Source organism: Podarcis liolepis (genome assembly GCF_965112155.1).
Source record: "Podarcis liolepis genome assembly, chromosome: 12".
NCBI lineage: Eukaryota > Metazoa > Chordata > Lepidosauria > Squamata > Lacertidae > Podarcis > Podarcis liolepis.
Window position 1 is genome coordinate 36,047,851 of NC_139563.1, and position 15,125 is coordinate 36,062,975.

Here is a 15,125-nt window from a genome sequence, read left to right on the forward strand (position 1 = left end):
GTTTGCTTTGCCGAAAGCCAAAATCCCACAAGGTCTGGATGGAACCAGCTGTCTCGCTAACTAACTGCCAGCGCTTTTCCTGAATGGGAGCTATCATCCGCTCCGACTTCCGCCTCCTCCCCAGGGCGCTCCCTCGCTGTCTTTCTCTGTGTGATTGCATTTATCTGTGGCTTGCAGGAACTGCTTCTAATCATACCGCTTCTTGCCTTTGAGGGTCAAATACAAGTCCATTGCTGCCGAGACAAATGCATCGGGGAGGTGGGCCGGCGCAAGGGAGGGGAGGGGGAGGAGGGGGGGGGAGACACAAACAGAAACTGTCACCTCTCCGTAAGACTGATAAGCATTTGGCAGGCAGGACACCGCAAACGAGAAAAGCAAACAGCCAGCAATCGGCAAGCGCCATAAATATGTTACAATCTCAGCTGGAAGATGGGCAATATATGCACCAAGAGGCCTTTGTTTAATGAGCTGTCAGAAAGCAGGCACAAAATTATGCTTGAAAACACAGGGAAGCTGCGGAGAACAGAGGCCTGGAAGGGCTCCCTTTGCCGGCGATGTGGATGTGCCGGAGTATCTTATCAGTCTGAGAATTGTCAAGTGAGGTAGGCTATCATTAGTAATCTAATAGCCTTTGGAAAGGGACCGATTTTTCCACCCCAGCTCCATTTTGTAACCTAAAATGAATGATGGGCAAAGCCAGGCCCTTATTTCTCCCCACAGGTTTTGCGATTGGGGGCAGAGGGGAGAGAGAGGAAGCTACCCAAACTAGAAGCAAATGAGACAAGTCATAAAAAGCATAAAACACTGAATCAGAAATTAAGCTGATGAGTTCCAATCCTAGAGCGCTCCTCTTCCTATTATCCTAATGGACTCTTCCAGTGACTTGGTAATTTTCAATCATGCCCATAACAAAGGTGCTACCCATAGGAGGAGAACGCGGAGGCATGAGCGCCTTTGTAATGGAGTGTGCAACACGCGGGTTGTAGATGTCTATACAACCATGCAGGCTAAGCGATTGTGGGATCATAATGCAAGGACTAGGGTCACCATGTGATGTACAGGGCAATGAACCTTCAGCAGCTAGGCAGACATGCAGCACAAATTGCCAAAGACATTCCACAAAACGAGACAAAAGGTGTTCCAGTTTTTGTCATTTAAAGGGGCAGAGGGAGAGGGAGGCTATTTCCCCCCCTTCTCGTTTCTTTCATGTGATTTCTGATGTTTGATTTGTACACTGGTTTACATAGAATAACTCATCAGTCCTACTTTTCAGGAATTTTCTTGGGGAAAGTTGACATCTTATCCCTGCCTTCCCAACCTGGCAGGATGCTGCCATCAAAGAGAATGGTTGACAGGTCTGTGCCTATTGTATCTCTCCTATTCCAGAGCCTGGGATCAGGAATAGTCATTGTAAAAAATGGAGCCTGACACCTTAAATTATCATATATAAGAAGCTGCACATTTTCTCTCTTTGGTCATCATTTTTTTAGTAAAAAAAGTTTCTTCTAGAAAGTACCAGTATATGCACAATCAATATACCATCCTTTACAAAAACATAAAATAAAAATTCCACTGCTGTGACTTCCCTCCACCTCAACTTGACATCTTTTGATATTCTATTCTCTTATTTACATTGTGTTTTTTTATATTATTTGACATTCACCTATTATTAATTATGTCGTGATCCAGTTCAGCTTTACATACTCAATCTATACATATCAACAGATTTTCTTTGGAACAGTGTTTTTTCATATAATCCTCAAAACATTGCCATTCCTTCCTTAATTTCTGGTTTGACTGGTGCCTTATGGCTGCCGTTAATTTAGCCAGTTCTATAAATTCACATAGTTTACCTAACCAATCTTCTTTAGTGGGGATGATGCCCCATTTCCAGTTTTTAGCAAGTAATAATTTGGCTGTGGCATATAAAAATAGCCTTTCCTTATCTTTGGTCTTTATTTGTATTTGGCAATTTGGAAAGTTACCCAAGACAAAAGCCACTTGTGCAATGAGGATTGCCCGATTCCCTCCATTACAAGCTTCCATTACAGCTGTCTGTTTTTCCCACCCACATAGTTTTTTGAATTTTTCTGTGTAGAAACATTTTTGTTTCATTTAAAATGTGTTTATCCCACACGTTGGTTGAAAGGCCGTCACAGTGGCTCACAACTCAGAGGGAAACAATCGACAATATGTGTTCAGTAATAGGAGGGAAGAGAAAAGGGGCGGGGTCACAAAATACAGCAGACATATAAAACAAAGGGGAGGAGGACTTAACCAAATCTTAATCTTAACAGCCTATCTTAATACCAATTATATGGGTCCAAGTGCGCCCCTCTTGGGGGCACCCTCTTGGTAGCTCCACTTCCCTCAGAAGTTTTGGGGTGGCAGCCTGGGACGGAGAAGGCATTCTCTGTGGCAGCTCTGAAATTGTTGAATTTCTTTCCCACAATGGTGTGTCTGGCTTGTTCACTAGTGTTTTCAGTGTTTTAATTAATTTTAATTGAAACTAGTGTTTTAATTCCAAATGTTAAATTGTTTTAACCTGCCCTGGGACCAGCTGGTGATTGGTTAATAATAATAATAATAATAATAATAATAATAATAATAATAATAATAATAACACCTAGCTATATATTTGCTTGCAATGAAGACCAGTGCTTTTTTACTTTAAAAAAAATGTTTAGGGGTACTCTCATTTTCCTACTCATATTGAAATACTGTCCCTCAATGAGGCCAAACTTAGATTCACAAAATATTTAGGGGTATGTGTGCCCCTGCATCCCCCCAGGAAAAAAAAAGCACTGATGAAGACAATGCAGTGTCTGTTTCTATTCTTTTTCTAGGTCAGCTGATGTAAGTGCCAGCAACTCAAGGGCTATGAATAAGAAATTGGAAGCCCTTGACTTGACCTGTGGGCTTGAAGATTTTGCGAGACTCAGCCGCCTCAGAGAGTGGAGGGTTGCACACCTGGGACCTTGCTGTTTGAATGATTCCTTTCAACATTTCCATAAAGAGAGAGAAAGCAGCGAGCAAATGGTATATTTTGTGTGACAGTTAGCAATGGGGTGGATCACAGATGGTTCAGGGCAATTGGAAGTCGTGTTTATGTTTTTTCTTCCTCAACTTTGCAAGAACAATTATTACGCGATATCCCCCAGGAAGCTTAATATAAATGAGCTATATTTGTGGCATATGGAATAAATAAGGATCACCTGACCTTCCCTATATGGAGAAATTCTACTCTAGAATTGTAGAATTGTAAAATTGCAGGCTATAATTTCAATAGAAAGAGAGTACAGTGGAGAATGTGGAGGCTGGTCTGTGGTCCCTGGATCAGGCCCATTCACCCTGCGATGACCTTGGGGACAACCTACCCCCATCCTGGATCAGTTCCTGAAGAAATTTGGTGGGTTAGGCAAATGGTGTTTTTTTAAAAAAACAAAAACAAAAAACCCTAGGTTTAATAGTACAGTCAGTCAGTTCGAAGTCCTGCAACAAGGTGAGCTCCCGTTGCTCTGTCCCAGCTCCTGAAAACCTAGCAATTTGAAAGCACACCAGTGCAAGTAGATAAATAGGTACCGCTGCAGCGGGAAGGTAAATGGCATTTCCATGTGCTCTGGTTTCCGTCACAGTGTTCTGTTGCACCAGAAGCGGTTTACTCATGCTGGGCACATGACCCGGAAAGCTGTCTGTGGACAAACGCCGTCTCCCTTGGCCTCAAAGCAAGATGAACGCTGCAACCCCATAGCCACCTTTTTCTGGACTTAACCATCCAGGGGTCCTTTACCTTTTACCTTTTAACCTTACATACTGCCCTTTATCAAAAGATCCTGGGGTGATTATCTTGTTTGGTGCTGCTCCTTCGGTGCTGCACCAGGCATAATTTTATATTCCCCTGTATCATGCCTTCCCTTCCTTGCCTTTTCTTTTTTCAAAACTAAGAAACCCCCCACCAAATATTACAAATGCAAAATGACATTTCCCTTAACCACCATCCCAATTACAATGTCCTGCTTAGCGACTCTCAGTGTCGGCAGGATGCAAAATTAGACCAATTTTAGTCACGTCGTCTGATCCTAGTGCATATTTACTTGGATGCAGTGCCGTGGGGTTTGGAATAGCCTAAGAAAAATACTTGTCTAGTAATGTAATGATGAGCACAGTGTGGTCCACATCCAGACCACATGCCTGTGGAAACGATTGCAGGTCAAGTCTGCTAAATTAACAGTGAAATTGTTAACATCAGGGATGAGGGACCAGTGGCCTTCCAGGTGTTTTTGGACTCCAATTCCCATCAGCCCCAGCCAGCACAGCCAATGGGCAGGTCGCTGTCCAACAACATCTGCAAGGCCCCACCATTGCCCATCCCAATTAGCCACTTGTCTCCACTAGAGTTTGACACGTGGCTAATTTGGATGGGGAACGGTGGGGCCTTGCAGATGTTGTTGGACAGCAAAATAAAGGAAGCAGACAGCAAAATATAACAGTATCAGCAGAAGAACAGCAAGAAGAAGAAAGGAAGATGGCTGCATGACCAGCCCTTTTATGGGGTCTCCAGGGTCACGCCCACCTAACTGGTCACACGCAGGGGAAGGAAACTCCAGACCAGGTGTGACAGGAAGTCCTACTGGCTGGGGTAACACACATCCTGCATGTCCACTCTAGGCAAACAGGAAGTGTTGTACTTAACTACTTATGTTACATCTCACAGGATCTTCAATGACTGGTTCATGCGTGACATGCGTGTACAGTACATTACTTGATGACATATTGCTCAGTGACACTTGGATAGGTGTTTGAACTGCTTTCAGCGAAAAGTAAAGCGGCTGAGGTGATTTTAAGCGGATATGAAAACTGTTGGGTTTTTGATCCGTAATGGTCATTCACATTTTGCCTTCATGCTGAGAAGGTAACTCAACAGGCTTATGTCTGACACCAGCTGGAAAAAAGCAAGAATCTAATGTCATTCTTCTCTACCATTTCCCATAAGAATATGCTCCATTTGGTAAACTCTATGCTGGCTCCCTCGGCCAATAAAGAGAGATGAGCGCCACAACCCCAGAGTCAGCCACGACTGGACCTAATGGTCAGGGGTCCCTTTACCTTTACCTTTACCTTTACCTTTACCTTTACCACAAATGTTTAGCCTGTCCAAAGCAGACTCACAACTTTCTAAAAAAATGAAATGAAATGAAAAATCACGTATTTTCTGGTTTTGAAAAGCCCACTTCAAGAGAATGGAGTGCCACATCGCTTTCGATTTTGCCCTCCCAGGAACCTAGCAACAGCGGGTGCAATAAATAACAGGGCCGAGGAAAGTCTGAATGTTGAGCAAAAAGAATTTGGGGGGAGAGGGAGAGCACACACACAGAATGAAGAAAATGTACCAAAAAAATTTATTGCCGCTAAGCATCTGTTTTTGTCTGCATCCTTTTGAGAACATATTAACAGCCTTTGCACATCTCCATATGGCTCATTGTGAGGATAATCATTAATATGAAGGAATGTGTTTGTAAGCCCCCTTCCCTAGTAATGAGTATATATGTTTGTTCTACCTCAGAAAAATGGAAGGACTGGATTTTGATAATGTGCTTACTGCATGATAAATAGTTGCAGAAGGAGGGGTATTTTTAAAAAAGAGTAGTCCTCAAAGACAGTAGCCCAGAGCCCAATATCTCATATATTATCTCTTTATTTCAGGATTTGGATGACACCTTTCAGGGCAAGCACTCCCAAGGCTGGGAGCATCAAAATAAAATCATGGCAAAATAAAACATACTGCAATGCTATGAAGCTCGTCACACGCCTACTGAAAAACCACTACCCAGATTGAAATACTGTACATCCATACAGTAAAGCATTAAAACAACACAGATCACCACACATTCCAATTAAAAGCACCTTTAAATAAGACGGTCTTCAAAGTGTGTTTCCCATCATCCTTGGCCATTGGCCCTGCTGAATGGAGCTGATGGGGTTCATCAGCATCCGGAAGACCCTCTGGTATAGGTGTTGCATTGATACACACCCACACCAACATTTGGGGAGGACAAATTCGGGCACCGCACCACCACCATCCTGCTGCTCCCATCACTTGCTCCCTCACCAGCTCCTCTCTCGTCTGCTTTCTTGCTTGTTCATCACTGCCTGCTCACTAGCTTCCTCGCCCCCTCCATTGCTCCCTGCTTCGTATCTTTGTCCACAGCCTCCTCTCTGTGGCCTTGGGAGAAGCCATGCTGGCCTGCACAACCTCCTCTTTCGGTGCTGCAGGTGAACTTCCGGAAGCCAGCCAGCTTCCAGAAGCACCGTGAAAGGAAGGAGGAAGAAGAGCGGCGAAGCCTCAGGCCAAGGCAGAAATTGCTTCCCTTCCCCCACCCCCACCCCACACACTCTGGTGTGAGCCAACTGACAGCTAGAGCACGGGAGCCAAAATGGGACAGTTGTGTGATATGCACACATACGTGTGTGTGTGTGTGTGTGCGTGAGAGAGAGAGAGTGTGTGTGTGTGTGTGAGCGTGTGTTGTGTTGTGTTGTGTTGTGACAGTATTCACTGATACAGAGTGTGAGCACCTATTCTTTTGCTACTGGTAGGACACGGGTGGCGCTTTGGTCTAAACCACAGAGTCTCTTGGGATTGCCAATCAGAAGGTCGGTGGTTCGAAGCCCCGCAGCGCGGTGAGCTCCTGTTGCTCTGCCCCAGCTCCTGCCAACCTAGCAGTTCAAAAGCACACAAGTGCAAGTAGATAAATAGATACCGCTGTGGCGGGAAGGTAAACAGCGTTTCTGGGCACTTTGGTTTCCGTCTCGGTGTTCTATTGTGCCAGAAGCGGTTTAGTCATGCTGGACACAAGACCCGGAAAGCTGTCTGCAGACAAACGCCGGCTCCCTCAGCCTGAAAGCGAAATGAGCGCCACAACCCCATAGTCGCCTTTGACTGGACTTAACCGTCCAGGGGTCCTTTACCTTTTACCTTTTGCTATCCATAACACCCATTTTGTGCTGGCACCCATGACACTTTTATCAATATAGGAGTACAGTACTGGCAGCTCATTCTTATTTTTATTTTACATATATTCTACTACCTGACTTCTGGGAGCATCTGAGCAACTGTATTCTGTACCAGCTAAAGTTTCTGAGCTGTTTCTAATAGCTGCCCCACATAGAAGACTTTTAATAGTCTGTGCGGAGTGCATAATACAAACACTTGTCCCTCACAGCCATTTTTCAACAAAGGTAGATGATCCCCGTATGCTTAATAAAACCACTGTTGAAACCCAGTAATGAATTTGTATTATTTTTTAACAATGGGAAAATTAAATGCTAGTGCCAGAAACAGAATGAAAGTGACCTTTATTTTTATGAAGGAGTTTAGCAGGTGGGAGGCTGGTAAATGAAGAAAAGGCAATATATCTGCAAATCCAGCTTTCTTGGGGAAACTTGCTTTTCAATAAATACAAAAATCTGCTCTCAGTTTAAGATGAAATGGCCAGACTGTGGATGTATAGTCATACAGTTTCTGGAGCCTGTATCTGATACAATGAAATATTCTAAGAATTTTTTTTGGTGCCCAGTTTAATAGTTAATACAGAAAAAGACCTACCATGGGGAGAAAGTAAATTAACAGAGTTATAGGTCCTAATAATTAAGTTGCGTGGCAAGTCCCCCTCCCCCCTTGGGAAATAAAGACAAAGGACACGGTATTTAAGGTTAATGGGCGAAAATGGCCACAACTTTATTGATTGCAGGAATTGAGCAGTATTGCGTAGGCACTGGTCCTATCAGCTAACCGGCTTCAGCCTGATTGCATGAAGACCAGTGAGGGTTAACCACCAGTAGGGGGAGTCCTGCTGATGTACATCAACTAGGATCTCCCCCGGGGTCACCGCTCGGGGGCGTGCCTTAGGCCCACACCTCTATAGGCTTTGGGCAGGGCAACGCCCCCCGGAATCCTTTACTGGACTACCCTTTGCTTTGGGGGAAGGTGATGGCACTTCCTTCCCCCCCATTTGCATAACAATACCCCTACCAATGCCTAACCGCCAATCGAGCAAAAGCTCGCCGCCAATACCCTCAAACCTTTAACCAATTCCTAACCCCCCCAGCAATGTCATCCAACCAAATGTCATTTCCAGCATCCGAAAGATGCACGCCATCACTTCTGTAGAGGGCCTCTTTGCTGAACTGGATGTCGGGGTGGCAAATAACACACACACCCCAGAGCCGCCACTCTACGCGCCACAGCCCGCTCCGAGATTTTTCTCGCTTTATTCATTGCGATCGGGCACCGACAATCCCTCCAAACCCGACTTTCTAGCAGCGAATACCAATACAGAAAAAGATCTACCATGGGGAGAAAGTAAATTAACAGAGTTATAGGTCCTAATAATTAAGTTATATTAACCTACTTCATATATACAGTGGTGCCTCGCAAGACGAAATTAATTCGTTCCGTGAGTTTTGTCGTCTTGCGATTTTTTTCGTCTTGCCAAGCACAGTGTCGGAAAAGTTTTGGAAAAGCTTCAAAAATCACCAAAGTCTTCAAAAACATCAAAAAAGGCTACCACACCGCGTGCTATGAGTTGCTCCTCGAAGTCAAGTCGCAACTGTATTAACGGTTTTAAGAAAAAGGAAACAAACTTGCAAGACGTTTCCGTCTTGCGAAGCAAGCCCATAGGGAAAATTGCCTTGCGAAGCAACTCAAAAAACCAAAAACCCTTTCGTCTAGCGAGTTTTCCGTCTTGCGAGGCATTCGTCTTGCGAGGTACCACTGTAACATTGATGCTGTTTCTGCTACAGAAGGGCATTTTTGGAATGAATGACGTGTCTGCTGTTTTTGTGATAACAGCAGCCAAGGGCGATACCTGTAGTATCCAGATTTTTGCACATGGATGGCATTATGGATTGGGTCCCATGGATGCTCTAGGATACTGTGGTGTAGGAGGTTATCACATCCTTTGTGCCTTTGCTGGGGCTAATGTAACAATTGGAGGGAACAACGAGCGACCATTTCCCAAATGCTGGCTTCTCAGAGTTCCCTGTGAAGAGGGATTGGTTGTTAAACCACTGTGGGGATTGTAGCTCTGGGAGATGAACAGGGGAGTCCTCCTAGCACCCTTAGCAAACTGCAGCTCCCAGAATTCTTTGGGGAAAACCATGACAATTTAAAGGGGCATCACAGCGCTTCAAACGTATGGTTTGAATGTGGCCAGAGTAGTTTCAAATCAACAGTGGAAACCCTAATCCCACCTACACAGCAGTGAGTCCCACTGAGTCCAGCGAAGCTCACTTTCACATACACGGAGGTTAGGATTGCAGCCTAAGTCCTTCATTTCTTCCTCTGACCCCTAGCCTCCCCAGCTAGATCTTGTGCTGACTGTTGAAAAACCAGCCATTAACAACCAGGAAATGACTTTGCCATCAATCAGAATATTGCTCAACCGTGTTTCAGCTTTTCCCCTCTCTCTTCCTTTGCATAATTATTCTTATTCTCTGCTGATTGCAGTCTAAAATAGCCATAATTCTCTCAAAATAATTTGCCGCATTACTTAAAACCACGGGGTTACTGTAAAAACGATGAAGACAGATAGCTGATGGCTGGTTTTCGTACAGAGCACCCCATTTTGGCCACCATGTGTCTATCGACCTTCTGTTAGCATGAGACACAAGAGGCTTTCATCAGGTCAGCGGCCGTTTCCACGGTTTCCCCTTAGAGATGATAAACTGAAGTGTTGAGTCCTCAAGAGGAGGGAGCCACCCCATTTTCTATTTTTTCTTTCAAAAGTAAAATTGCAAATATTTTTATAACCTGCAATCAGAAATATTAACCTCCCAGAATATAATTCGGCAACAGTTACTGATGTGTGCGCGCATTGTTTTACTTGACTGTTATTGTATGCTCAGTTAGACACCCAGGCCCCATTCAGTTCAATGGAGAGGGAAGCCCTCTCCTGAAGTGAATGGGGATGCCCTTGGGGCTGGAGCTCCGATAGGTTATTGTAATTTAGTGTTTTGTTGGAAGCCGCCAAGAGTGGCTGGGGAAACCCAGCCAGATGGGCGGGGTATAAATAATAAATTATTATTATTATTATTAGTAGTAGTAGTAGTAGTAGTAGTAGTACATCCTCTGCATGACAAGATCAGCCATGTGAAATCAGCAGGAGCTCCATGCACCAGTAGCAACATGGAAAGGTCCATGTGGTTAGTGGAGGCTGGTCCATTAGTTAAGGTAGCTGGACCCCCCTGGACGGTTAAGTCCAGTCAAAGGGGACAATGGGCTTGTGGCGCTCATCTCGCTTTCAGGTCGAGGGAGTCGGCGTTTGTCCACAGACAGCTTTCCGGGTCTAGTGCCCAGCATGACTAAGCCTCTTCTGGCACAACGGAACACAATGATGGAAACCAGAGTGCACAGAAACGCCATTTACCTTCCTACCGGAGTGATACCTATTTATCTACTTGCACTGGTATGCTTTCGAACTGCTAGGTTGGCAGGAGCTGGGACAGAGCAAAGGGAGCTCACCCCATCACGGGGATTTGAATTGCCAATTCTCTGATCGGCAAGCCCAAGAGGCTCTGTGGTTTAGACCACAGCGCCACCCGCGTCCATTTAGGATGAATGGGGCAATGAACCACCAATCTCAGTCTTCCTCCAATCAACACCCACCTGCCTGCTTTCCTACCTGCAATCAGTCCAGAGGGTGAGTCTGCCTATCAGCTTCCTCCTCCTCCTCCTATGCTGCTCTTGTAGAACACAGGCAGAAGGATGGAGAGGGGAACTAGACTCCATTGGCTCTGCCTGCCTTTGGCTCTGGCTGCCCTTACTGCTGACACCTCTGTCTTCCAACCCAGCAGTTCCAATGCACACCAGCCAGTTTTGTAGATCATGAGCATATGAGCCACAGCCCCAATTGCTTGGCATAATTGGGGGTTTTCTGGAGATTCATCACCCGGTATTTCAGACTATCAGAAGGCAGTAGGAATAGCCTGAGGAGAAATCAGGTTAAGTTCAAATTTGAAAATAAATTTAAAAAATGTGTACATTACCAAGGGAAATTTTTCAATGATGTGATTGTGAATTGTGATCATGGACATGTCACAAGCCAAAGGGATTTTAAGAATGGCCTGTTAATTGCTATAGAATACACATTTTCCTGGGAGTAAGTCCCACTAAACTCATAAGGCTTATTTCTGAATAGACGTGTATAGAATTGCAGAGAAAATGCAAACTAATGTAAATTAAATGGAATTCTGCTCATCATCTTGTAATGTTTACATGAAAAGGGATATAGAAACAGTATTACATAGATAAATTCCTTCGCCAAGCAGCCTTCCTTGGCATTCTGGTAAACTGAGAGGTATCACCTTTGCTTTCAGTGGATGCTTGTCTGGAGAATTTTTTAATATTCTGGATTGCCGAGGCACCGCAAACAGCTTCATGGGCCTCCTCTTCAACTTGTGCTACCTCCTGGAAATCCAGGATGTCTTACCTTGTTTTAATTTGTTGGAAACTGCCCTGAGTGGCTGGGCAGCATAAAAATAAGTTGTTGTTGTTACCCCACTTGGTGTCTGACATGACCATAATCTCTCCAAGGCACCTCAGGATTCAAGATTAATGCAAATGTAATAATTATAACAACAACGACAATTACAATTTTATTTGTACACTGCCCATCTGACTGGGCTGCCCCAGCTACTCTGAGCAGCTCCCAACAGAATATTATAAACACAATAAAACATCAAACCTTAAAAACTTCCCTATGGCACTCTTAACGTATATCTCCTCAACAGACTTAGCTAAATGAACTACAATTTTACAGAACGGTGATATGAGCACCTGATAGTGTGAGCAGGCAGAAAATTCGCTCCAGTTCTATGCACAGCAAAATTGTTTAAATGCACCTGCTTAACATCCTATTATAGGAAACCATAAACATGGGTGGTGTATTGCTGAGCATTCCGTGGCTGGTACAATTCTATTGCCAATGTATCATTCCGCACAGAGTCAAAGCCTGCTGTTAATGTGTTTTCAGTGGTCTGCACTGCTGATCTACTTAACAATCCAAATACGAGGACATTCTAAAAGTTGTTAAGCTGACTGCCAAAAACCAAGATAATTAAAAATAGATTCACAGCTGTTCGGGCAAGCAGAGATATAATTTTATCTTCATTATGCCTTATTGCAGATGTTATTGATTTAATCACATTGTGTTTTAGCGGGTAATATCAATTCATGCTGTCTTTGACTTTGAAAACTGGAAATTTTAGTTTGAGTATAATTCTCCTTATGGCAGGAGTGTAGATGTGCTTGATTATCTGGGGATAAAATCTGTGAGTCAGTAGGTTTGCCTGACTCTCCAAGTATATCCCTGATCTCCAGTTTTGGAGCCTTCAAAAGTGTCTCTGTCTCCTCGAGATCCATTTCACTCTTGGATCAATAACCATTGTCTATATCTGTGTATTCAACCCAGGACCTGGGTCCATAATGCTGGAATCCTGTGCATACTTTGCAAGGAGTAAGCCTCTCTGAATAATATATAGGCTTGCAGTACATATAACTTGCATTCCTCATGTGCCATCACCTTTAAAACCTTAAATATTTTAGCAGAGGATGAGATGGACTTTGGTGGTGAACTAGAGAGAGACATATGATAACACAAAATGCTTAAATATTTCTACCCAACACTTCACTCATTGCTGCAATAGTAGATGAAGAAACTGACATATGAATGAAGAAAACGAAGTATTGTTTTTGGCTCACCTTGGTGTCTTCTAGCCTAGATTAAAGGAAAAGGGGGACTTAGATCATCATCTCATAAAATCTTAATTGATCCCCTCAGAATCGCATTGCAGCTAAGTACTTGATAGTACTATCCTATACCTGTCTACTGTGAAATAAGTCCATGTGGTTTGCTGCCACATAGGAAGGGGTAGGATTGTGACCTGAATGTGGTACGTCTCTGCCAGGGGAGTCAATTACTGCTGGATGCAAGGGGGATGAATCATAGAATCATAGAATCATAGAGTTGGAAGAGACCACAAGGGCCATCGAGTCCAACCCCCTGCCAAGCAGGAAACACCATCAGAGCACTCCTGACATATGGTTGTCAAGCCTCTGCTTAAAGACCTCCAAAGTAGGAGACTCCACCACACTCCTTGGCAGCAAATTCCACTGTCGAACAGCTCTTACTGTCAGGAAGTTCTTCCTAATGTTTAGGTGGAATCTTCTTTCTTGTAGTTTGGATGCATTGCTCCGTGTCCGCTTCTCTGGAGCAGCAGAAAACAACCTTTCTGTCTCCTCTATGTGACATCCTTTTATATATTTGAACATGGCTATCATATCACCCCTTAACCTCCTCTTCTCCAGGCTAAACATGCCCAGCCCATGAGTTCTATCTGTCATTCCACACAACCACCATCCCAACCCTTACCTGGCATCTCTGGTCTCTAGGAAAAGGAAACCTTGACTTGACTACAGGATGTCAGAACTAGGGTGGCCACTTTTGCATACCCTAAAAATGAGGGCACCGATTTGCATAGGAATGTAAGAGCCTGCTGCACCAAGCCAATGGACCATCTAGTCCAGCATCTTCTTTGCACATTGGCCAACCAGGTGCCTGCAGGAAACCCTCAACAGGACCCAAACACAAGATCACTCTCCCCTGCTTTCACTCCCAGCAACTGGCATTAGAAGCATGTTGTGGTTGTTTGGTCGTTTAGTCATGTCCGACTCTTCGTGACCCCATGGACCAGAGCACACCAGGCACTTCTGTCTTCCACTGCCTCCCGCAGCTTGGTCAAACTCATACTGGTAGCTTCGAGAACACTGTCCAACCGTCTCGTCCTCTGTCGTCCCCTTCTCCTTGTGCCCTCCATCTTTCCCAACATCAGGGTCTTTTCCAGGGAGTCTTCTCTTCTCATGAGGTGGCCAAAGTATTGGAGCCTCAGCTTCAGGATCTGTCCTTCCAGTGAGCACTCAGGGCTGATTTCCTTCAGAATGGACATGTTTGATCTTCTTGAAGTCCATGGGACTCTCAAGAGTCTCCTCCAGCACCATAATTCAAAAGCATCAATTTTTCGGCGATCAGCCTTCTTTATGGTCCAGCTCTCACTTCCATACATCACTACTGGGAAAACCATAGCTTTAACTATACGGACCTTTGTTGGCAAGGTGATGTCTCTGCTTTTAAAGATGCTGTCTAGGTTTGTCATTGCTTTTCTCCCAAGAAGTAGGCATCTTTTAATTTCTTGACTGCTGTCACCATCTGCAGTGATCATGGAGCCCAAGAAAGTAAAATCTCTCACTGCCTCCATTTCTTCCCCTTCTATTTGCCAGAAGCATAGCTGACTCCAACTCTTGGAGACAGAACGTAGCCATGATGCATAGTAGCCACTGATATCCTCTCCTCCACAATGCTAACATGTGCACATTCTAAATTATGTATGAATGCCGCATTAGAAAGAATAACTATAATAGTGTTATAGATTTGCGGGGGGGAGGGCCCCCCTGAACCCTAGAAATTAATAAACAGTAGGATTTTGATTATTTGGACTATCCAGGGGAAGATTGGAGGTCAGTGGAAAAGTACAGGCTAAGATTTCTTCCTAAGCCAGTGCCTCACCTGGGATAGAGTCATTAACATGACAAATGATGCTGATGGCCAATCTGAGAGCCTGGGCCTAGGCAGACAGAGGTTGCCATGGTGATGGAGTGCGGGTTCAAAGTGACAGGAAAAGAGAGTCTTTAGAGCAAGGTGTACCTGAAGGAGCGTCGCCACCCCCATTGTTCAGCCCGTACACTGAGGTCTAGCTCTGAGGGCCTTCTGGCGGTTCCCTCCCTACGAGATGTGAGGTTGCAGGGAACCAGGCAGAGGGCCTTCTTGGTAGTGGCACCCGCCCTGTGGAACGCCCTCCCGTCAGATGTCAAGGAAATAAAAAACTATCTGACTTTTACAAGGCATCTGAAGGCAAACCTGTTTAGGGAAGTTTTTAATGTTTGATGTTTTATTGCATTTTTAATTGCCTCTTGGGAGCTGCCCAGACTGGATGAGGCAGGGTATAAATAAATTATTGTTATTATTATTAGTATTAAGGGGGAAAACTAGGATCCATCTTGGGCAGGCTGGCTG

General features: G+C 44.5%; 1 long non-coding RNA gene across 1 annotated transcript; it reads left to right on the forward strand.

The window, feature by feature from the left end:
- The first annotated feature begins 356 nt into the window (after positions 1–356).
- Positions 357–5,914, forward strand: LOC310690012. Its single transcript, XR_014517777.1, has 3 exons — positions 357–602; positions 2,847–3,039; positions 5,704–5,914. It is a non-coding gene; the product is annotated as an uncharacterized lncRNA (long non-coding RNA).
- The last annotated feature ends 9,211 nt before the right edge of the window (positions 5,915–15,125 follow it).